This window comes from Vicugna pacos, chromosome 4 (genome assembly GCF_048564905.1).
Source record: "Vicugna pacos chromosome 4, VicPac4, whole genome shotgun sequence".
NCBI lineage: Eukaryota > Metazoa > Chordata > Mammalia > Artiodactyla > Camelidae > Vicugna > Vicugna pacos.
Window position 1 is genome coordinate 71,701,396 of NC_132990.1, and position 25,971 is coordinate 71,727,366.

Sequence of the window (25,971 nt, forward strand, 5' to 3'; positions counted from 1 at the left end):
GAAGAAATCAAATTCTTAATTTCGAAGTGTTTAGAAAATGGTGGTAGTGAAAATCCTAAATATTAAACCTATGAGATAGAAGTAGAATAGTGATCAGGGGAAAATTCATAGTCTAAAAAAACCGGAAGGAAAGAATCAGAAAGAGAAAAGACACCAATGAATTAGAAAAGAGAAAAAAATAGTACCACTAAATCCAGGTGCTAGTTCTTTAGGGCAAAAGCAATAATATATCAATGATTTGGTAACCTAATTCAAAAAATGAGAAAAAGTAATAATCATGACAACTGGAAAATAAATACAAATAGATAATTATAAACATTGTAAGAGACGCTTTGCTCAGCTTTGTGCAAAAATGTTTGACAACTAGGAGAAATTGATACTTCCATTAGGAAAAACTTATTTATCAAAACTGACCCTGGAAGAGAAAGAAATAATAAACAAACAAATTACCTTAGAGGAAAGAGAAAATTCTGTTAAGTATTTACTCATTTTCTTGAAAAATAACCTATCCCAAACAATTTTACAGGGGAGCTCTACCAGTGTTTTAAGGGACAGGTAACTCCAATGCTCCCTAAACTGTTCCAGTGCCTAAAAAAATTTTGTTAACGTTCAAATTGTTTTTGTGAAGCAAAGATACACAGATGTACATACACATCACACGTACGTGCATCTGTAACTACTGAAACAAAGGTCCAAGTTAAAATAGTGGCAAAGTAAAACAGTGCTTCGAAACAAAGCAACACGAACAAAACTAGTACGCCATGACCAAGTGCTTATTATAGTAATACAAGAATGGTTCAACATTGCAAAATCTAATAGCATTAACTAAAATCTATGAAAATCAATATTTAAAAATCTGTTACTCATTATGTGATGAAGCAAGTTTAGTAATACGTTAATGTAGGTAATATATGCTTGTTCACAGCATAAGATTCATTCAACTTTGGCGTATGTTTGAAAAATTTCATAATAAAATATTGGGAAAATATCTATTAATATAATTCATCATATTAATAGGTCTGAGGAGAAAGATCATAAGACCATCTTCATGAACAATGAAAGGCACTTGACAAAATTTAATATGTATTCTTAATTTTTAAAGCATTTAATAAAATAGGAAGAGAGTTATTTCTTTAACACACAAAGTAGACTCATTTCAACCCATTAAGCCAGCATTATGCTTAATGAGAAAAACACTCAAAGCATTCCCATTAAAGTCAGGATAAAACAAAAATGTTCAATATCATTGGACTATTATTTAGCGTTGTTTTGGAAAAAGCAACCAATGTAATTAAAGATATTAGAGGTATGAAATTAAGAAAGTGGGACATTAAATTATATTTATTTGCAGATGGTAAAGATGAAATGATATGATTGTACAGCTGTAAAACCCAAGAGAGTAAACTGAAAAACTATTATAAAAATAATATAATTCAATAATGTAGTTGGATGCAATATTTTATCATAATGAGAAATATGTGATATGTATGTGAATAAAACTTTGAAATACTGAAGATCACAAATGACTTTAAAAATGGAAAGTGGGGGGTAGGATATAGCTTAGTGGTTTGGTACCTGCTTAACATGCATAAGGTTCTGGGTTCAATCCCCAATACTCCATTAAAAATAAATAAATACATTCACAAATAAATTTATCTAATTACCACCCCCCAATTATTTCATGTTTCTGGGTAGAGCACTCAAAATGTAGATGTCAGTTCTTTTAAAATTAATTTAAAGTATGATGAGATCCCACTAAAATACCAACAATATTACATAATGAAACCAGCTGATTTTCAAGTTCAGACAAAAATGAACCAAAACAGGAGACCAGTTTTTTAAACGTCAAGAAATTAGAGGGAAATAGGGCACCAGATAATGAAATGTATCTTGTGGTTACAGTAAGTACAATAGTGTAGTGATGGTACTTGCATATATAGACAGACCTGGTAGAGACTGAAAGTTCAGAATTAGAACCAAATATGCATAGGGGTTTAGTATATGACTGAGGTGGCATTTCAAATCAGTGTGAGAAAGATTGACAACTCAATACTATGGCCTGAGGTAACTGGATAATCAGTTTGGCAAAGAAGTTGGATCCCTAGTTTGTACCTTACACCAAAATAAATTTTATCTGGGTCAGAGATTTAAATATGTAAATTGAAACCATAAACTACAGAAGAATTTTATCATCATCTTGGCATGGAAAACACATAAGCTATAAAAAGACTGATAAATTTGACTACATTTTTAAAAATCTGAAAGGTAAAAACTTCAGAAGCCAAATCCCAAGAAACTACAAACTAGGGGGAATTATTTGCAACTCATATCCGAAAGAATCAGGTTCCCCAGCATATAAAGCATTCCTAAAAAACGAAAAGAACATGAATGACAGCCCTGCAGGGGGAAATGTGCAAAGGCTCTAAAGCGTACATTCTCCATGGGCGTAATGTGGTCTTCAAGGGGGCAACAGTTGTTCCTTGGGAGGCAAAATATCTTAGATATTACAGCAGCTTGTGGCCCTTCAAAGCTCAACTCTAAGGAATAAATCTTATTCCTTAGTATTTAATTTCTTTTGATAGGAAGAAATTATATTATTTAATTGGTTAATTAAACAAATCAATTTATTGATTATATAAAAATTAGTTTAATAATTAAAATAATTTCTAAATTAATACAATTAATTAAAGTTTTCTCCTTGTGGGGCTGATAATGCAAAGGTATTGAAAAATATGGTTGAGTAGAGGAGGATATAGCTCAGTGGTAGAGCACATGCTTAGCATGCACAAGGTCCTGGGTTCAATCCCCAGTACCTCCATTAAAATTAATTAATTAAACAAACCTAATTATCTCCCCATCTCCATCAAAACAAAACCAAAATTAACTGAATAAATAAGTGGTTGACAGAAAAGGGAAATGATATAGATGATTGTTGATCATGTAAAAATATGCTCACACAAAAACTTTACATAAACATTCAAAGCAGCATTATTCATAATGGCCAAGTGGTTGAAACAGCCCAGATGTCCATCAGAAAATGTGATATATCCATGCAATTGGATATTAGTCAGACATAAAAAAGGAATGAAGTGCTGATACATGCTACAACATGGATGAGTCTTGACAACACTATGCTAAGGGAAAGAAGCCAGTCACAACAGACCACATACTGTATGTGAACTGTCCAGAAAAAGCAAATCTATAGAGACAGAAAGTACATTGGTGGTTGCTTAGGGCTAGGGGTGATGGGATGTGTGGGAGGTGATAGCTAAGGGGTACGGGGTTTCTTATTGGGGTGATAAAATGTTCTAAAATTGATTGTGGTAGTGGTTGCACAACTCTGTAAATAAACTAAAGGCACTTTTAGTAAATTTTATGATATATGAATTATATCCACTGAAGCTATTACACACACACACAAGAGATCAATAACAGTGGTTCCTAGTCTTTCTTTGGATCAGTTTGGCATCTCTTAAAAGCTGTGGATACCCATGCAGAAAAATTCACACATGCAGAAAAGTTCACATTTGATTTCAGTGAGTTTAAGGACCCCCTAGACTGCCTTAGAGTCCATGTGGCTCAGATTAAGAACTTCTGCTACAAAATATCTAGCGATATGGAAGTACATTCTTTAATTGTCATAAGGTATACAGTGCTGGTTTACAAAGATAGAATGATTAGAATGAGTTTGTTTCTGTGGTGTGTATGCGTGCATGCATTGAGGGTAATTAACATCTGCAGAATATCAGCTCTTCCCATTCTGGAACATTTCTCATTTATTCTTATACATTTCTCGTTTATTCATGTCTCCTTTTAAAGTTTTACAGTCTCTTCATATGTCTGCATTTTTTTTGGTTATTAAATGATTGAGTTGCTTTTTTAAATTGTATTTTTATTTCAATATTGCTTTATACGTTTTTATTGTTGCCACATTTATTTTATAAGCTGCTACATTGCTGAACTTAGTTTTAGTTTTTTGACTTCTCTGTTTTTAAAAATTTTTTTCAAAATGGAAATATCATTATTGTTTTCTGAATATAAAAGTCATGCATGTTCATCATTTAAAAATTCAAATAATTTAAAAGATTCGAAAGTGAAAGTACCTCACTAGACCTCCCCCTAGGGGTAACCACTGTTTCATAGTTCTAAGTATTTTTCAATTAATTTTTTCTGAGTTCTAAGTATTTTTCAGTTAATTATCTGGAGTTTCCCAGATAGAAAACTCATATCATTTCCTCATATAGATAATAAATCATCCCAGCATTGTTTATCCCCCTTTTAATTCTTTATTTTAGAAAATTTCAGACATAAACAATAGTATAGAGACTAGGATAACAAACCTCATGTACTCATCACCCAGCTTCAACAATGATCAAATCATGGTCAGTCTTTTTTCATCTGTCCACCTTCAGTCATTCTCTCTCTCGAATTATTTTGAAGCAAAGCGAGACATCATATAATTTCATCTATAAATATTTAAGCTTGAATCTTTAAAAGATCAGGTCTCTTTCTAACCACAATAAAATTATTAGATCTTGAAAAAAAAAAAACCCTGTAATTCCTCAACATCAGTAAGCAAATTTCTACAAATTACATCACAATTTTCTTTTTGCAGTTGATTTGAATCTGGATCCAAATAAAGTGCATACATTACAGTTGGTTGAATGTTACCTTGCTCTATTTTAGCATGTAAGTAATTCCTTCCTTTTTTTTCCCTCCTTGAAATTTATTTATTAAAGAAACTAGACATAGTTCTATACAGACTCCCCTATTCTAGGTTTTCTGATTGCATCTGTGTGGTATCATTGAACATGTTCTTCTGCCCCCGTATTTCCTATAAATAGTTAGTTAGTAACCTAGAGACTTGATCAGATTCAGGCTTGATATTTGGCAGGGATACTTCATATAGGATTTTTGTACTTCCATCAGCAGGTACATAATGTCTAACGTCACATTTTGGAGATGTTAATAACCACTGATGTGCCTAGATCCATTATTTCATTAGGGCTTGAAAAATGGCAATATTCTAATTCCATTGCTCCTTTATCACTACTATAGCATCATTTATTGAACAGTCCATCCTTTGGCCACTCATTTTTGCCAGTCCCTTGTATGTGTGGGTCAGGTTCCAGGCTCTCTTCTGTTCTTTCGATCTGTTCGTCTGCCATGGCACTAATGCCACATTATTAAAATTACTCCTGCTTCATAATAAGGCTTCATATCTGGCAGAGAATACATCATTGAATACATCAGCTTGCATACACATACCAAAAAAAAGAGCTATTCTTGACCCTTTATGATTCCATGTATATTTTGGGATCAGCTTATCAAATTGAAGGAAAAATGCTCATGTTTTGGAATGGTACTGCATCAAATCTGTACCTTAAGTTAGGGAGAATTTCCATCTTTGATGGAATTCACAATTGATATTGTGAATATTGAGATATTGAATCTTCACATCCAATAACATGATTTATCTATCCATTTATTTAGGCCTTTTATATCTGTCAATAAAGTTTCATAATTTTCTCTTTTAAGTTCCTGCACATCTTATAGATTTTGTTATTGTGAGTGGTATCTTTTTAAAAAGTTACATTTTCTAACTTTTTGTTGCTGGTGGTTAGGAATGCAGTCAGCTTCTCTATATGGAATGTGTGTTTATCAGGCTTGCCTAACTGATAGTTGGTTGGTAGATTTTCTTAGAATTTTTCCAAATGCAGGCAGTGATTTTTTAAATCTGGAAATAATGACGATTCTATCATGTCCAATCCATATGTCTTTTTTCTCTTATTAATTGTATTTGTCCAGTATGATATTGAATGTAAGTGGGGATCACAGTCGTTTTTTAGTTGTTTCTGAATTTAATAGAAATTCTTTCTTGCCCTCAATGGTACACTATTTCTTTGGAATACTATCTCTCTGCTTTCTGAAGGTGTACTTAAATTTGTATAATACATGCTTGAATCACCGAAGTCTGAAGTTAATCAATATCAGTGCCCTTGTCCCACACTCTCTAGGGACCTGGTAGCCGCTCCCTCCTGGAGTGTCCATGCTATTCTTATCTAGAAATTTAATTCCAAAATGTTTTAAATCTTCTCCAAATTAATTCTCTGTTTAATATCTGGTCTCCTCACCTCAGGGCTACTGAACTTCAATTTGTACAGCCCTGGCTTTTGAAAATATCCCTCTTTATTTCTTGCAACTTGACATTCTCATTTATGTGTATTTGTGTGTGTGTGTAGGGGGAGAATGAGTAGGTCTGTATTTTGAAATGTTGTGGAATATTTTATATAGGATTTCTAGGAAGAGTCTAGGTGATAGCAGAAGAGGGTACTACACCATCTCAGTTTGCCACATTAAATGTCACTTCAGATTTTTTTGCCATTTATATCAACTTAGAGAAAATATAGTTTGTTTTTCTGTGGATTTTTTTTTAACATATAGAGTATCATATTGTATATACTATACTGTATCTTGTTTCTGCAAGTTATGAGCATCTTTGCCATCAGTATCTGTACATCAAACTGATTCATTTTAACCATTATAATGTATTGAATAATTTGGATTTAATATAGTTTATTCAGCCACATTCTGTCTGGTGGACACTTAGATTTTTTCCAGGTTTTGCTTTTATAGGGAATGCTGTGGTCGAAATCATGTGCAGGCTCCCTTGGAGAGTGTGCCGGTGTTTCTCGAACATAGAAGCAAAGATGTGCAATTGTTGTGATCTAGGTTGTGCATGTTTTCTTCTTGGCCCTGCCCAAATGCCCTTTAAAGCGGGAATGGCATTTTATATACATTTTCATATACATTTTATGTTCCTCTCAATGTACGAGTCTATTACCCCTATCCTGCCAACACTTGTCAAATTCTAAGTTGAAAAGATTTGCTAAACTAATAAGCGAAAAATGGTATCTTTTTATTTTACTTTTCAGTGAGTCCCCGTGATGACTAGTGAAATGAAACATCTTTTTAGATATAGTTACTGACCATTTGAATTTCCTTTTCTGTGAATTGCCTGTTCAAATCATTTGTCCATTTTTTATTAGATTGTTCATTTTCTTTCTTATTGACTTGTAAGAATTCTTTATTCATTCTTGATCCTAGTCCTTTGTCTCTTACATAGGTTGTTAACATTTTTAACGCATTTGTCACTTTTCAAAGACCTTCGTGGAGTCATCTGTCACTCAGAATTATGGCTTATAATGTGGTCAATTTATTAAACTTTGCATTTAGGGCTTTTGGGTTTTGTACTTTATCTAAGAAGCAGCCCACACCTCAAAGTGATAATACATTCTCCTATATTTCTCCTAACACAGCTGCTTTGTGTTTTGCTTTTAGGACTTTAATCCATTGGATCTTTTTCCTTGTGGACAGTGTGAGGTAAGGATCTGATTTTATTTTTCCAAATGAGAGCAGTTTCCCAATATCATTTATTGAATGGTATGTTATAATTTCCTCACACATTTGACATTGTATTTTATTAGATTAAGAAATCAATAGACAGGATATATCTGAATTCTCTACTGAGTTCCGTTATCTATTAATTTAATTTTCTTTTCCTAATTTACCAAATTATTAATCTTGTAGAACAAAAAGTAGATTATGTTTACTGCTTACTTGGTCAATTCATGAACATTTGCTCTCCCATATTAATTTTGGAATCAGCTTATAAAATTCCATGAAAATCCCATTGAGTTGCAATTGATAGTAAATTGAGTTTGAAGATTATTTGAAGGAAAACTTTTATTTTTCCAAATGTTTTGAACTTTTTATTTGTTCAGACTTTCATTACAAGCTTTTTATTTTATTGCATTAAAGTGAGAAAATATCATCTTCCAACAATAAGTACTTACTGAAACCCTACATTAATGCAGCCACGGTGGTAGGCACTAAGAATCAGTGGTGACAAGACATACATGTTCCCTGCCCTCATGTGGCTTAAATTTCCTACCTCTTAAAAGGTATTAACGTTTCCTTTGTGGGCTAGAAAAATGTTCATTTTTTAAAACTGCTAAGTGGAATGTGTTAAAATTACATATTCCATGTATGTAGATTACATATTTTGAAAAATATCTAGTAAATAACCCTATTAATGGAATTATTCATATCTTTCATACTTTTATTTCTTTTTGCCTACTTGATTTGACAGAGACAAAACGATGCAATAATATTATGGTATCCTATTAAGACTATGATTTTGCCAAATTCATCTTGGTATTTCTAATTGCTTTGTATATTGCTTTTTAAAAAATACCATTTATTAGATTTTTTAATAAAGAAAATGTTAAAGAATATCCCATAATCCCACCATCAACATAATCCTTAGCAATTCCCCAAACACACTAAAACACACACACACACACACACACACACACACACACACACACGGTTAGGAAATTTAAATTGTACAGAAAACGAAAACTCCAGTTTCCTGCTTCACTGTCCCTTTTCACAAAGGTAGCCACTTTTAACAATTTGGTAAATTTTGTCTGAGATTACCTTCTCTTCCTCCAGCATTGTCCCACAGTGCCTTGTGTGTCTGGAACGCCAGTGATGAACTGAACATGGGCTCTCTCCAACGACACAGCCTCCACAGTGTCTTGGAGCAGGTGTTTTCAGAGCTGTGCCCCAGCTCTGCTGCCAATGCCTCTTGCTTTGAAATTGCTTACACCTAAGAAACCTGCCTTCTTGAGCAGTGCTTCTCAGACATTTATATGCACACAATCCCTAGAGAAACTGATAAAAAGCAGATTCTGATTCAGTGGGTCTAGGGGAAGACCTTTGCATTTATAACAAGCTCCCAGGTAACACCCAGGATGCTGGTTCATGGGCCACACTTTGAGTAGCAAGATCCTATCCTTCAACTTGGCTGCACTTTGGAATCCCCTGGGGGGGTTTAGAAAATGTGGATGCCTGGGTACCACCCCCAGAAATTCTGATTTAGTTGGTTGGGTTGTGGCCTATGCATGGGGCAGTTTAAAAGCTCTCCAGGTAATCCTAATACACAGCCAAGTGTGAGAACCACCGTTTTAGAGACACTGTCTTCCTCATCTCCACACTTTGCTTTTGCTGCAGAATTGCTCTCCGCAGATACCTGAGCTAAAACGGTGATTGCAGCTTCTGTAACCTGTTGCCCTGGGGTCTTAGTGAGATCTAGGATCTCCACCATGTGCTTTTCATGGCACAACCTTCGCTTGGGAATGTTCCGGGCCTCAAGGAGACTTTACTTTGTCTTTTCTGCAATTATGGGGTCTGTCCATACAGTTCCGTGCCCCCATGTGTTTCTTTTCAGGAAGGCACTGTGTTTGTCTTGCAGTATCTCCCAGAGTGAAAGAGAATGAAGTTAGAAAGTTCTAGCTGTGCTGAAAGCATCCACTGAGCAAACAAATCATGCCTCATCTTCACTTCCTCAACTGGGTAAGCCTGCCTAGGCGATGTTCTCCATCAGCCAACATCTAACCTAGCCTGCCTCCATCAGTTGTGGTCTTACCCCACCCTCCCTTCATCTGTCTTATCTCTGCAGTGCCTTCCCTTAGGAAAAGTGGTTCTCAGCGCAAGGTCCTGGGTACTAGCCTCAACATGACCTGGGAGTCAGTTAGAAATTCAAAATTCTCAAGCACTGCCCCACTCTGAGGGTGGGCATGGAAACCGGTGTTTTATCAAGTCTGGCAGGGGATTCTCAGACTTACTCAGGCTTGAGAACCCTTTCCCAAGACCATCCGTCAGATGCTGACTGAGTTATTTGATCTGGACGGTGCTTATGCATCACTACTTTGAGAAGTTTTCCCAGGTGATTCTAATGTGCAGCCAGGACTGTGAACCACTGCCTCAGAGAGTCCTGATTCCTTAGATTTATCAGGCTGTTCTCTCAGGAGCCAGGTAATAACTTGATCTCCAGCTACAATGGTTCTCTGACCTTGAAATTCACCTTGTGATGCTTGGAGTATTTCGTGCTGGTCTTCTTCCTCTTCCTCTCCAATTTGAACGGATTCTGTGTAACTCCTTGGTTTGGATGCCCCCGTGTCTAAGGGGGGAGGTCCCAATCCCTCCAGCGATATACTCTGTGTGTGTGTGTGAGTAAGAGGCCACTCCCAGTGTTTTCCTGGATATGGTTCCCTTAGGGAGGCTCATTCTAGTCTCCTTCCTGAGATCTTGCTTCTCCTGGTAAATCTCCTCAGTCACCGTTTCTGGTGTAGTAACAGCTGAGACGTGGCCCCTCCTCTAATGCTGTGTCTACCTTTCCCTTTCATTTCCGTCTATTCTGCCTTCAAGATCACATTTACCACCTCATATCCATCCAGGCTGGTCCCAAGGTCTTAGTCTTTCTCTTCCTCCAGCGCAGAGGGCTGTTCTTAATTATTTCCTTTCTCCCACTGCTCCTCATCTGATAGCTCCTCTGAGGGGTACTTTCCTCTGTATACCTCGATTTTCTGGACAATTTAATTCTTAGAGACAGAGTCCTCCAAGAACAGACTTCTTTAACTCCTTCCGTAGGTTTGCAATAATTTTATTATTTCTCTATGAACTTAAGAAGATAACACCTCTCTTTATAACAGGTTCCCCTTCCTTTTTTATTCATATGTTAAAATACGCTCTCCTTATGGGAGTAAATCCTCAGTTCAGATCTGTAAAATTCAAGGCCATGATTATTTCAGAGCCAACTTCATACCTAAATGGAAGCCACACTAATGCACAGCTTCCCTTGGCTGTGAATATACCGTAAGACAACATAAAAGGGCCTGGGGCTTGGCAGCCGGCCTGTACGGTCTGTCTGAGCATCGCACTGACAATGCAAAGGTGTAGTATGCATGGAATTTGGGTGCAGGATAAATTTTATTTAAAAAACAGTAAAAACAAAAAGTAGTTGTCCTTCCCCTTACTTTCTAAAAGGTCTGCGTGGTTGGCTGAAAAATGCCCTCCCAAGATGCCCGTGTCTTAGTCCCCAGAACCCGTGACTATGTTATGTTATATGGTAAAAGGGACACTGCAGATGTATGAAGTGAAGGATCTTGAGATGGGGAGATAAGACTGGATTATCCCAGTGGGCCCTAAATGCAAACCGAAGGGTTCTTACAAGAAGGAAGTTCAGGGTGAAGAAAAACTGATTTAACAGCAGAAACAGAGGGAGAGACTGGAAGATGCTATGCTGCTGGTTTTGAAGATGGAGAAGGGCCCAGGAGCCAAGGGGTACAGAGGGCTTCTAGAAGCTGGAAAAGGCAAGGAAACAAATTCTTCCTGGATCCTCTGGAGGAGGCACAGCCCTCCTAGCACCTGGTAAATAAACTGAGTTGTGGCCCAGTGAAACCCACTTTGGACTTCTGACCTCCAGAACTGTGAGACAATAGATTTTTCTTGTCTTGAGACACTCAAGTTTGTGTTAATGTCTTAGAACAGCAATAAGAAACGAATACAGTTTCCATATGGATAAAGACACTTTTTCCCTCTGTAATCAAAGCATCTCCCCTGCTCTGCCTGTCCACTGAGGCCCCACCGTCTGCTGGCGTCTGCTGGGAGTGGCCTCGTGGTCCACGGCGAGGCAGGCACTGTGTACCCCAGGTCGAGCTGCAGCAGCCGTTACCCTGAGGCCCAAAGGTCCCGACACAGCACACCTTGGCTGAGGCCTGCACCTTGTGTAAAAGCAGCAGTTGCCACTGGAAACAACAAAAGCCTCAGTCCTTGAATATTAATTTGCTCCCCAAATTCCACTTCTTGTCCGCTAGGTGCTAGGCCCAGTGTATCGGAGAGTAACTCTCCCCCGAAGGAGCAGACCTCCCTGCCCAGAGCGGAGCCTTCTTCTCCCTGAGGATCAAGCCCGCCCCTCACATTGATGGCCTGGAGGGGACAGCCAGAGTGGGTGCTTCCTGTGGACAGCTGGCTCTGCAGAATGGAGGGAGGAACTGCACATGCCCAGTTCCTCACTCCAAACTCACCTGCCAAGCAAGTCACTCCCTTCCACAGGGAGAGCTGAGCCGGTGGGCAGAGAGGCTGGGGGTGTCACACCAATGGAGCCCGCTCCTTGTGGAAGGAAACACGAGGAGTGGGGGGACGGGCTTCTCTGAACACTAACTGTGTACCAAGCACCAAGCCCAAAGCTCTACCATCCACATCACTGAATCCCCACAGCAACCCTGACGAGATGGAGTCTGTTTACATCATCATCCCATAAAGTGGGACTCAGAGGAGGGAAGAATTTTCCCACAGCTAGTAAGTGGCAAAGATGGGATTCAAACCGATCTTCAGGTCAGTCTGAATTTTTTTTTAATGCGAAGGCAAAAACAATCTCATTTAGAACAGGTGAGGTAAATGGATACATCATTGAATACATTTTTTCTCTTCCAAACTTCCCAGCAGTTTGTCCTATGTACATCTTTAAGTCCCACAATAGACAGGAATTTAGGTGCTTTATACATATATTAACCACGTACATCCTCACAGCAACCACATGAGTTACAGCGTATTTTTGTCCTCATTTTACAGATGAGGAAACCGAGGCTCAGAAAGACTAAGCAATTTGCCCGAAGTCACATAGCTAAAAAGTGACAGACCTGGGATTCCAACGTTCCATGTCTGCATTCACCGCTGCCTCTAAAATAAATGCAGGAAGGGGCAGATGGCATGGAGCAGACCACACTCTGCAGAGTTTATTGCTTGCAGATAGCACAGGAGAGTGCTGATTGAGTAAAAGCGAATTTAGTCCTGCGTGTGAACCTGAGGGGGGGCAGGCGGCCCGCCTCTTAGCTCTGGTTGGCTGATTGTAAAGTAGCACTTGGGCAACTGTACGCACTGCTAGTTCCACATTGGTAAAGAAAGACCTATTGACCTTCTGCAAAGAATGATGATGCAGTTCTCTTACATAGTACCACATACTCCCCCCCTTCCCATCCTTCCATCACAGTTTTTGATAACTCAATATTAAATATGCATATAATCAGGACTATGTAGATATTGGCCACGGTGGAGCCATGTAGTACCATTGATACATTCTTTTCTTGTACAATTTGTGTTTTCCTGGCCTTAATAATTGCTTTCTTTTCTGCATTTGCCTTGTTTTCTACGATTCTTCACCACTTCAGCCTCAAACTTGCCAATGAATATAAAAAACGAAAAACCAAACAAAAAACCCCTCCCACTACGGTCACATCAGGTAGCCTGACTTTTTTTCCCCCTCACTAGACACAGCCTTCCGTGTTCCTGCCATAATCCAGGGTGATTGTTCTGATACAGTTCCTTCCCATCATTCCAGGTTTTCCCATTGCTTTTCTATTGGATCTCATTTCTTGGTTTTCTCTCTCATTTAGCTGCAGCGTGTCTTCTAGTAGCATCCTAAAAGGAAATGCAGAGAAGCTGATTTTTTTATCTTGCATGTCTGAAAATGTATTTATCCCTCTTTGACAGTTAATTGATAACTAGGTGAGATGTAGAATTCTTGGTTGAAAATTATTTTCTGTTGTAATTTGTAAGTCTTTGCTCCATGTCTTCTAGCTTCCAGAGTTGCTTATTGGGAAGTTCAATACCATTCTGGTTCCCAGTTCTTTGTATGCAGCGTTCTTCCTTTCTGGAAGTTCTTTGGATCTCTTTATTTTTGGTGATCTAAAATTTTATAATAATATGCCTCATTGTGTGTCTCTTTCATTGGACTGGAGTGTTCCCTTTCAATCTGGAAATTCAGGTTCTTCAATTCTGGGAAATTTTCTTATATTATTTCTTTGGTAATGTTCTCTGTCCTGTATCTCTTCTCTTTTCCTGGAACACCTATTAGCATCGTTCTGGACTTCCTGAATTGATTTTATTTCTTCTCTCTTTCTTGATCTCTGATTAGTTATATGTAGGATCTCCTGCATTGATCCTTTAATTTTCTCATATTTTGTTTTCTATTTGAAAGACATTACCTTTTTATTATAATTTCTGAGTTATCTTAACTTTATCTTCCCACCTTTCCATGTTCTTTCAACATCCCCTTAAAAAAAATACGTACATAGCATTCTAATCTTATTTTATATCACAATGCCTTCTCTTATCTTTCAGAGAATGTTATTTATAGGTATTTATTAAAATGTTTTCCTGCCACTTGCATTCTGTCTTTCTCTTAGTTGCCTTTTTCTATTTTCCCAAATCTTAAATATCTGGTGAATTGTCTGTCATTCATATTTCAAAGTGTTGCATGAAGAGCTGGGTGGGGCGTACCCATGGGTGCTCAGGCAGACACTGGCTATTTCACTGGAGGGCCTGTGATAGTCTCTGCAGACCTATTCCCTGTGCCAGGCTCTTGCCCTAGAAAAAAAGAATTTCTAGTTGCCTGAGCTGGAGGGAGAAGGAGGCCTGGGGACAGCCCTAAGCCTAGTTGTCAGCATCCGTAAGCAACACGGGAGGACAGAGATGTCAGTTTTAGTCTGGGCCTCACTCTTTGCTTACCTGATGCCCCGATTCCAGAGCCTTCTCCATAAACTTCTAAGAGGGTAAACTTCTTATCTTCATTTGTGGTGAGAGGTGTGGTTGGTCCTCTGGCTGAACGAGGTTTTCACCTGCCCTCTCGTGTTACTCTCTCCCAGCCCTCTCTGGAAGCACCCAGCCTCCCATCGCTGAGCCTTTCCCAGGCCCATGGGGCTAACTGGTTTGCCCCTAATTGATCCCACTTCCTGCAGGCTCCAATTTCAGCTTGTCCTGCTCTGCAAGTCAATTACCATCGTCCATCTTCTTTCTAGCTTCCAAAATGTAGTTATTAACACTTGTCTGCTTTTGTCTCCTCTCCTGTTGTCTTCATCCTGTGGATTTATACCTCTTTAAATTCCATTAAAGTCTGTTTAGGTAAGATTTCACGAGTGAGTAGAAACACATCTTTCAACCATCATTTTATCTAAAGTTCTCTGCCTTTCTTTGGTGTTTTCTTTGCTTGAGGTGTATCTGCTCTCACATGCTCTCTCTTTCTCTTTCTCTCTCCCTCTTTGATTGTTAAACATGCTCCTTTCTGCCTCTGGGCCTTTGCACATGCTGTTCCCTCTCCTGGAACACTCTCCCCTTCTTTCACCTGCTCTTCATCTGGCTGTGACTTTTCAAACATGTCTCAACTTAAAAGTTACCCCCTCAGAGAGACGTCCACAGTCCCAGGCCTCCTCTCTACTTAAAGCAGCTCTACTTAAACTGCACGACCCAGAGCTGCTTCCTTTGGCTCTTCTGAGAACCGCCCCCCCCCCCACACCTCCCTCTCAGACTTGGGATGTTTTCAAGAAGAGGGAGAGAAGAAAGGTGGAGCGCTTCCTTCCTGGAGCCCTGAGCATCTGGAGCCCTGTCAGCATCCGTAAGCAACACGGGAGGACAGAGATGTCAGTTTTAGTCTGGAAGCTAAATGGGAGCCCCCTCAGGCCTGGCCACAACCCCATCCACCCTCAGACCTGTGTCTGCTGCCCTTCGGGGCTGAGCTGATTCCTCCCAGTTGCCAGCCGAGAGTGAACGTCAGCTGACTCGCGCTTCCCTTTGTTCTCTCAGCCTCCTGTCCTCATCCAGGACTTTTTACTCACACTCTCTCTTTCTCTGCTCTGTCCCTTTCTCTGGGTCTCTCTGTGTGTCTCTCTGTGTCTCCATCCTGGTATCTCTCTCCTGTTCTGTCTCTGGCCCCTGTTCGCTCTGGACCGTCCTCTCCTTGTCCTCCTCTCCTACCTCTTCTCCTGTTCCTTCTCTCTCTCCTCCTGTCCACCCACCTCATTTTCCCTTTGTCTTTCTCCACATTCCTCCTGCGCCCTCTCTGGCTCTGGCTCTGAGAATGCCTCTCCCTCCCTGGCACCCACAGACTCGGAGGGCTCCTCTGAGTCCTTGTCCTGCCTCTCTTTGGGTGCATGGTCGGTGGGGACCTCCCTGCTTTGGGGCCCCAGGTGTGGTGTGGCCTGGTGGCCGGCCAGACCGCCTGCTGTCTAACACTCTTGTAAGGTTACTATTTATCTAGTGCAACCAAAGTTGGCACACACATCTGGCGCCTGGTACTTAGTGCAATTATTTATGATTTCCACCAAGATTTAAAAGCTCATCGCCGGCCTTGTAATGCAGTAACTGATTGCGCTGCTAATGTAATTAAGAAAAGATTATGATGTCCACGTGGCGTACCAGATGGTGGCATTCATAGTAATCGGCGTGCACAACTGGCAGACAACTGCACAAGGGCAGCCGAGCGGAGGCAGCTGGAGACCAGCGTCTTCCTCCAGCCACTCAGAGAGGCGAGGAGGCTTCTGGGAGTGCCGGACAGTGGAGCGTGGGGGAGGGAAGGGAGGAGGAGGGGAGAGAGAGGGGTGGGGAGGGCTGGAGAGGGAAGGAGGGGGTCCATCTCCCCTGATCGTTGCATTGAAGTTGGCCTCTTTGTTGTTACCCCCCCAACATACTGAAAAGTTTTGCTTGTACTCATACCCATAAAGGCATACATGAACACAAATACACACTCAGACTGCCATAAATAAGGGACTCTCTCCTTCATTTATAAAAAAATTTTAATTCAGCAACTAGTTGTGCTAAGTCCTGGGACGGTACGGATGAAAGAAGCTGACATGGTCCCTTTCCTTGTGGAGCTCAGCAAACTAGAGAAGGAATAAGCATTGATCAAATGACCACAAGAGTAAATGTGAAATTGAATTGTGTTCAGTGTTACAAATTAGAGGTTGGTGGTATTACAAGGGCTTCCCCAGAGCATCTGACCTAGTGACAACTGAGATTTGATCTGTAGAATAAGAGCTACACCTCTCACCTGGTGATGAGAGGAAGGAAGGGTATTTGAGCAGGAGGGACATGTGCAAAGGCCCGGTGGTTGGAAGGGCCATGGCAAACATGCATCTAAAGAAGGCCGGTGCCCAAGAATAGTCAAGGTAACTTGAAGAAGAGAAGCACAACTGGATGCCAAGACTTTTAATAAAGCTATAGGAGTTAAGGCCGTGTGGTATTGGCACAAGGATAAACAAATTGACCAGTGGAACAGAGGAGAGAATATGGAAACAGACCCACACATACACGTTTACCATATTTATGACAAAGATGACACTGTAGTTCAACGGGAAAGGGATGGTCTTTTTAATAAATGGTGCTGGGCCAACTGGATAGCCATATGAGAAAAGTATATCTTGACTTCTACCTCATATTATACACAAAAATCAATTCTAGACTATTTGCAGAGCTAAATGTGAAAGTTAAAACTATGCAGCTTTTAGAGGAAAACCTTGGAATAGGCAAATATGTCTTAAACGGGACACAAAAAGGCTAACTAAATAAGACCAAAAAATTACAAATTGAACATACTAAAACCAAGAAATTCTGCTCAAAAAAGATACCAGCAAGAGAGGGCCAAGCTAACTAAAGGAGTGGGAGAAGACATTCACAATTCACATGTTTAACAGAGCTTGGATTCCAGATTTATTTTTTTAATGCCTACAGAGCAATAAGAAAAAAAGAAAACAAAAACAGGCGATCCAGTTTTTTTTTTTAAGGAGTAAAAGACTTTAACAGACTTGTTGAAGAAGAAGATATTCAAAAGGCCAGTGCTAGACTTCATTTGTCATAAGGGAAAACTCAAACTAAAATTACAAGGTACCACTACCACCCACCAGAATGGCTAAAATTAAGAAGACAAAATGTCAAGTATTAAAGAGGATGTGGAGAACAGGAACTCTCACGCACTGCAGGTCGGAATATGGGTTGGTACTTTGGCAAAGCGTTTGTCATTATCCAATAAAACTGAATACATATGCACCAATGACCCAGCTGTCCCACCCCTGGATGGATACCACACTAAACGTCTACCAAAGACAGGTACTGAGATGTTCATCAGTGCACTCCGCATTAAGAGTCAAAGGCTCAAAACTGCCTCAGTGCCTGTAAAGAGCAGGATAGATACATTTGTCAAAAACAGATAAATTGTGGTATATTTATACATTGGGATACTATATAAAAAAAGCAAAGAAGTAAATTACTGCTACATTCAGCGTGGGTGAACCTCACAGATATATTTATGGGTGAAAGCAGACAGAACAAAAGCATGGATACTAGATAATTGCATCTATATGAAGTCCCAAGACAGGCAAAACTGACCCATGGCGTTAGAAGTCAGGGGGATGGTTAGCCTTGGTGAAGTGGCTGGAAAAGGACATGAAGTCAGCTTCTGGAGTTTGTGATTTTCTGTTTCATGCTCTAGGTTCTGGTTACATGTGTGTTTTCAGTCTGTTACAATTCTTTGAGCTGTATGCTTAAGCGCATTTTTCTCTGTGTATACTTCAATAAAGAGTTAAGAGAAGAGGGAGGAATAGGCCAAGGAAGAGGAGAGCGAGTGAAGAGAAGCAAGACAAGGCTGAAGAGATACGTTGGGGAGAGCTATGCAGAGCTCAGCAGGCCTGCCAAGGAGCGGGGGCAAGTCCACAAAGGCAATTTAGACAAAAGTTGGGATGGGACGGAGGCTAGAAAAGTGGTGGTCTGATCTGTTTTGCGTTCACACAGAACACCCTGGATCTTGGGTTAAAGATGACTGATCACATGTATTTATTTCCTCTTTCTCCTAAGACACCACCAAAAAGAGCAGAAAGAAAGAAAGGATATGCACTTACAGTGATGGAAGAGAGATTATGGGCCAAACCTTTCACTGAATTTCTGGAAGCCAAAAAGTAGATGAGAGAGAGGTGCTGATGGAACTCTCAGAGGGAGCTGCAGCTTCAGTGCAGTCCAAAGGGCTCTCCTTGCAAAGGAATTTGGTCCCACAGCTCCTGGAAGAGGCTTGATCTCAGAGATGCCATGAGCAGAGGAAGGTGGGAGGGACACATGAAGCTGAAAACAAGGGGATTAATTGAAAGCTGGCAGAAGAAGCCACCGGCTTTGATACCTTCCAACCCTACTCCTACACTCAGGGGACACAGAGCAGTCAAATGGTAAGGACTGTGAGAAATTAAACATGAAGGTGCTCAAATGAAAAATTCAATAGAATTAAAAGATAGATTCAAGGAAAACTCCCAGAACATAAAGAGGCAGACAATATGAGAAGAAAATAAGAAAGGATTTGTTTAAGAGTTTCAATACTGACTAATGGTAGTTCCAGAAAAAATTAATTCACAAAAAAGGGGTGGGAGGAAGAATTAACAAAGAAATAATACAAGAAATTTTCCCACAACTGAAGGACATGAGTTTCCAGAATAGACAGGCCCACTGAATACTTGACAACAAATACATCAAGGTCCACATATAGCCACATTGTCCAGAGATGTCAGAGCACCACAAATAGAAGCTATTAAAAGCTTCAAGGAAGAAAAATATATGTCTCCTGGAAAGGAGTGAGTACCAGGATGGCATCAAATTTCTCCTGGCAACATTAAATGCAGTATTTTCAATTTTGTCAAAATTTGGAGGGAAATGATTTTCGACTTGAATTTATAGGCCCAGGCAAACTGTTGATCAGCGGGAAGTTGAAAGAAAGAGCACATCAGAAAATTTACCTCCAAACACCCTTTTTAAAGGAAACTACTTGAGAATGTGATTCAGTGAAATAACAGAATAAATCAAGGAAAAGGAATACAGAGTGTCTAACAATTATTGAGCCAATTCAGAAAGACAGTGGAGAAATTTCCAGAAGAGAAGCAATATGGCAGATCTAAGGAGAGACAGTCCACGTTGGAGACGGAGTCTCCTGGATAGGGAGAAGGTGGCAAAACACAGAACTGGATGGAGAGGCTGGGAACGATGAAAATATAGTCACAGTGGACAGCACTGGGGGAAGGGCAAGTGGAAATTCCAGGGAGTGGGGATGGTATTCAAAAAAGAAAATGCATATTAGAATAATATACTACTTGAGTCCACAATGAACAGCGTTTCAACGGTGTTTTCTGTGAGCTAAACCCTCACCTATCACAGCAGGAGTTCAGTTCATAATGTCTAAGATACATAAGAAACAGAAAAGGAGGCATATTATTGGAAAGTATCAGGGATACCATAAATAGAAGCTAAAGGAGCTGGAAGTTGCCCCTGGGATGAGGGCTAGGGGATTGGGGTAAATAGAGGGTGGAGATCCATCGTTGTTAACCACAGCATGTGATACTTGGATATAATTTTTTAAATTGCTATTTCACTCTGGTGCAGAGTGGCAGTCTGATTGGAGGAGGTCCGGAGCAGGTGCAGGGAGACCAGTTAGGAGAATATTGCAGCCGTGCAGGCAGAAACAAAGGTTTATTGGACGGGATTGGTGGCATCAGGGATGGGGAGAAGATGATGGATAGAAAACACGATTAGGTCACATTGACAGGACTTGCGGTGGCTTGGATAACGGGAGAGTCAGAAAGACAGGGACCAGGGATGACACCTAGCTTCGTACGTTATCTATTTGAGTGGACAGTGGAGCCATCTGCTGAGAGTTCTGGCCAAGGACTAGGTCATTAGGAGAGTATAGTGAATTCCGTTGGACACATGTTGAATCTGGGGTGCTTTGGGGATGTCAAAGAGATATTAGGTAGACAGTTGTGAACACAACTCTGAGCTCAGATCAGATACCCAGGGAAAGGGAGTAACTAATGCCTTTAATGCAGATGAAATGTTTTAGAGAGACAGTAAGATCCACTTGCACTGGAGAGATTTGGGTAAATGAGAGAGGAGTAATTGATGGTGTAAGGTTGACACAAAGTCTCATGTTAGATACATCCAGCCCAGATGACACAGATATAAACATATTCACATGGTCACAGTGTCCTTGCAGGCTCAGTTTAGCCCAGACACTCAAAGATTACCCCTTACTTTCCATTAAAATCAGGTAGTTTAAGCTCCCATCTGACCTGCTATGGAAGATCTCCCCCAGTATTTCCACGGGTGTCCAGCAGCCTCTCCCAAGTCCATATGCACTGTAGCTGCCTTCACCGTTACTCCCTGCCCCTACCTGCGGCTCTGACCTCCAGCTTTGGCTGTTCACACCCACTTCTGTCCTGTTATTCTCTCCCAAACAGTCCCAACATAGGTTATTGTGTGAGCGGATTTTGATGAAGGTTTGGGGCAGTGGGGACAGAGCACACAGCAGGAAGCAAATTAAAACTCAGTAGCAGACATCACCATTCCTAGAAAAATGTCAGCTATACCTCACTATAGGGGCTTTTGCACTGGCCATGACCTTCCATGGAATCCTTGCGTTGTTCCCTGTTGGGGTCGTCTTCCTGCTGGCCAGTTTTTCCTCCCACCTACTATTGTCTTGTCTCTGTGCCCCTTATCCCTGCCTCCCAGGCCATCCCCAGGAATTCTGCTGAGAAATTCAGCTCTGTTGGTTGCATCCCTTGCCTTCCAGGCCTTGCCAGACTACTTAACAACACCCAAGGGGGCCAACAGTGTACTTTTCAAAACAAAGAGCCTTCTTCCCTGAGATAGATTATGTTTGTCCCCTAGAATGGTCAGCTGGCTGCCTTCTGTTCATTCTTTTTTTTTTTTTCATGGTTCATTTTTTCCCTTTATTTTTTTCACTGTGTACCATGTTTTTTTAAATTGAAGTATAGTTGATTTACAATGTTGTGTTAGTTTCTGATGTATAGCAAAGTGATTCAGTTATATATATATATATACACACACACACACATATACATGTATATATATTCTTTTTTAGATTATTTTCCATTATAGTTTATTACAAGATAATTGAATATAATTCCCTGTGCTATACAGTAGGACCTTGTTGTTTATCTGGTTTATATATAGCAATTAGTATCTGCCATATGATCCAGCAGTCCTACTCCTGGGCATATATCCAGAAAAGACGAAAACTCTAATTCCTAAAGATACATGCACCCCAATGTTCATAGCAGCACTATTTACAACAGCCAAGACATGGAAGCAACCTAAATGTCCACTGACAGATGACTGGATAAAGGAAATGAGGTATATATAGTTATACACACACAATAGGATACTACTCAGCCATAAAAAAGAATGAAATAAAGTCATTTACAGAAACATGGATGGACCTAGAGATTATCATACTAAGTGAAATAAGTCAGACAGAGAAAGACAAATATCATATGATATCATTTACATGTGAAATCTACAAATAATACAAATGGACTTATTTACAAGGCAGAAACAGACTCACAGACATAGACAGCAAACTTATGGCTTCAAACGGGAAAGGAGGGGAGGTATAAATTAGCAGATACTAATTGTTCATTCTTTAAAAAACTGCACACACATATATTCACGTGCAGATGTGCACCCTCACCTTGACATTCATTCACGAACACGAATGCTTATGGTCTTATCTATGACCATACATTCATACATGGATAAGTGTGGATACACTCACAACTGCATATACACTGTGCACACACATGTTCACATGCACATACACTTGGACATGCAGATGCATTTAAAAGCTTTTAACAGCACCCAGGGGTCAGTCCTGAACCACTCCCTTAGGTTAACCCCACCTTGTGTCTGTGTGCAAGTTTCTCTGTGTGCACGTGTTGGCTCTTGGCTGCTCTGGTCATTGAGCTGTTCTAAGGGAGTGTTCTATTCTTGGATTGATGCCTGTCACCTGGGGAAGAGACATCTTCTCAGCCCAGAAACTAGAACTGAGCTAGGGAACCTGAGAGTATTGGGACTGGGCTCTGAAACATGACCTTATCACAGTGTCACCAAGGCAACCCCACCCTGAGCACATAGCCAGAAACTGGGCTCTGTGGTAGGCAGAATAATGGTTCCTCAAAGATGTCCACATCCAAAGCCTGTGAATATATTACCTCTCATACCAAAGGGACACTACAGATGTGATCAGGCTAAGGATGAGCTAGGTGAACCCAGTGTGACCACAATATTTAGAAGGGAAAGAGGGAGGCAGGACTGTCAGAGAAGGAGATGTGACCACAGATGCAGAAAGCAGAGGGAGGTGATACTGGCTTTGAAGATGGAAGAGAGCCATGGAATGCAGGCAACTTATAGATTTACCTTGCTTTGTGGATATTAAAATACACTGAAAAGCTACTAGAACCTGACAGTATTATATTGGCATCAGATTATGGGATGGACAGAAAATGGGAACAGAATAAAGAGCCCAGAAACACATTCCAAAATATATAAGAATTTAATACATAGTAAATGTTTTACCCTCAATAAGAAAAAAAAGTTAATTGTTAAATAATGCTAGAAAAAAGCACCTCATCCATTTGTAAGAAAATGAAGTTGGACTCTCACCTCACACCATATAAAAAGTTATATCCCAGTGGATTAATGTGACTGAAATGAAAAAATAAAATATCAAAATCTTAGGAGAAATTTCAAGTTGAATATATATATAATCCAGGGATGCAGGCCAGTAGGGATGGGGAAGAGTGTATTTTTATCTGTTACAGGAAACCTAGAGTAAATTAAAAAGAAAGATAATCATCTTTTACTACATAAAATTTAATTTCATCCAGTTAATTTTTTAATTTCAGATTTTGTATGTCTTGGTTCTAGAATTCTCATTTGCTTATTATTATGGTTTATTTCTCTGCTGATGTCTTCTATTTAATCACTCATTACTAGCATATTTTCCTTCATGTCCTTGAACATAGTTATCATAATAACTGCTTTAAAATTCTTATTTCTAAATTCCAAGAGCTCAGTCACCTTGAGGTTGGTCTCCATGATTGCCTTTTCTCTTGAATATGGGCCACATTTTCCTTTTTCCTCATATGCCTAGTAATTTTGGATTATATCCTGGATACTGTCAATGGTATGCTATAGAGACTCTGGATTCTATTACAGTCCTCTTAAAGAATGTTGGTTTTTTATTCTATCAGGCAGTTAACTTGGCTGAACTCAAATTTTAAATTCTCTTTCCCCTAGGGTTGGCAGCAGCTGAAAGATGTTCAGTTATTTGAATCACAGTTAAGCTTCTAGGAGTTTCACCTCTGAGTTCATAGTTCAGAAAACACCCTGAGGCCTGGGTGAAGTCAGAAGAGAATTTGGAACACCTCCTCCATGAATTTCTCTTTCTGGGATTTCCTCCTTCACTTCCCAACTACTACGGAAGCCCCCGGTTTTGTCCTCTGATTCCTCAACAAGTAAGAATACTGATTTCTGTTCAATTTTTAGCCAACTCTTGTGGCACTGCCTGGGGCCTGCCCTTAGGCAAAAAGATGTTAAAATGAGAAAATCATTTACTATTGTTTATTTCTTGCAAATGTCAGTCTCTCCAGTTTCTGCCAGGCTTTGCTCCCTTTCAGTGCCTTTACATAGCCTTTTATATATTTTATCCAGAGTTGATCATCAATGTGTGTCAGAGAGATTATCTTTGACAATGTATTCTGTCATTATCAAATGTGGAACTTTCTAACCACGTAAAATTTAAAGTTTTTTAGATGGACAAATACCCCATAAACAAAGTTAAAAGACAAATACTAAGTTAGGAAAAACATATTTACCATGCCTATGACAGATAAAGAGTTAATTTCTAGCTCTTGCAAATTGTTAAGAAAAAGACAAAGCATCCAGTAGAAAAATGTTCCCAGGATATGCATAGGCTCAGAGAAGAGTAAACCCAAATGACCAATAAACATATGGCTGAACCTCCTAATACTCAGGGAAATGCAAATTAAAGTAACTTCTCGCCCATTAAATTGGCAAAAATTCAAAAGAATGTTAACACCTACTACTGATGGGTCTGAAAGGAAAAGTATATTTTCATGTGTGAAAAGGAGACTTGGTATTGTCTTTTTGGAAAGCAATATGAAAAAAAAAATCTATTTAAAAGATTCATCTCTTTCAATCCAACAATCCCACTCATAAGGATCTGTCCCGTAGAAGTAAATAGAGCGCTCATACCCAGGAATGCATCAAGGTGTTCAGTGCAGCAATGTTGTAAGTGGCCAAAGAACTGGAAAGAGTCCATCAGTGAGAGAGTGTTTAAATCATGCCACATTCATGCTGTGGAATAAGATGTTGCCATTAAAAAGAGTAGATTTACTTGCAAGGGTTTCCACAATATTATTAATTGAGAAATTCAAGGAATGTATGTAATAGGATCCATTTTGTCAAACAATCTGGATCAGGATGGGCAAACCCTTTATGTATACAACTATATAAGCCTGTGGAAGGGTGGGAAGGAATCACACCGGATTTTAACACTGGTTGTTGGAATGTTAGGGAAGGACCAGGGAGATGGAAAGGGGCTAATAGACAAAGCCTATTTTAAAAGTGTCTCTGAAAAAAACCACACATGATACATTTATGTACAAACGTGTGTGAAAGCAAAGTAACCAGAAAGGTATCTGAGGCGTGATCAGCAAAATGTGAATGGTGAGGTTTTAGGGATTATGAATTTGTTCTTAATAACACACACACACACACACACACACACACACACACACACACACACACACACACACACACACACACACACACACACACACACACACACACACACACACACACACACACACACACACACACACACACACACACATTTTATTATAAAGGATACAAACGAACAACCAAATGGAAAAGACGCATAGGGCAAGCTATATGGAGTGAGGCCTGGAGCTCCCGTGCCCTCTCTGGGGGGCGCCATCTCCCCAGCGTGTCAGTGCATTCACCAACCCAGAAGCTCTCTGAGTCTCCCTCTTCAAGAGTTTTCATAAGGCAATCTCCAGCTCGTCTCTCCTCCCCAGAGTCAGGAGATGGGGCTGAAAGTTTTCACCCTCTAATCATGTGTTTGGTCTTTTTGGTGACCACCTCCCATCCAGAAGCTATCTAGGGACCCCCACCCTGGGTCATCTCATTAGTGTAAAATCAGGTGCTTTATACACTTAGATTTTTTTAAAAATCTTTTAAGTATGCATAAATCACATAATGGAAAAATCAAAGCTCTTTTGATCACAAATAAAAGATTTTTAAACTATGGAAGGTGACTTCCTCCATAGATGATGTTATCCATCCCATGACCACATATACACTGATGACCTTGAATTTCCATCTCCATCCCTAATTATGGTCACGAGCTACAGGTTCATA

At 39.8% G+C, this 25,971-nt stretch overlaps 1 protein-coding gene across 3 annotated transcripts in view; it reads left to right on the top strand.

The window, feature by feature from the left end:
* The window catches only part of MVB12B (multivesicular body subunit 12B), a 234,488-nt gene that overhangs the window by 12,086 nt on the left and 196,431 nt on the right, over nucleotides 1–25,971 (top strand). Inside the window, exons 1-4 of one of the 3 annotated variants that reach the window (XM_072960131.1) lie at nucleotides 4,667–4,689; nucleotides 7,342–7,383; nucleotides 9,296–9,420; nucleotides 23,806–24,023. The gene's annotated coding sequence lies outside the window, so the exon portion shown is untranslated. Of the gene's footprint in view, nucleotides 1–4,666; nucleotides 4,690–7,341; nucleotides 7,384–9,295; nucleotides 9,421–23,805; nucleotides 24,024–25,971 lie in introns of those variants that run through there. The other 2 variants (XM_072960130.1, XM_072960132.1) reach the window with 2 other exon arrangements.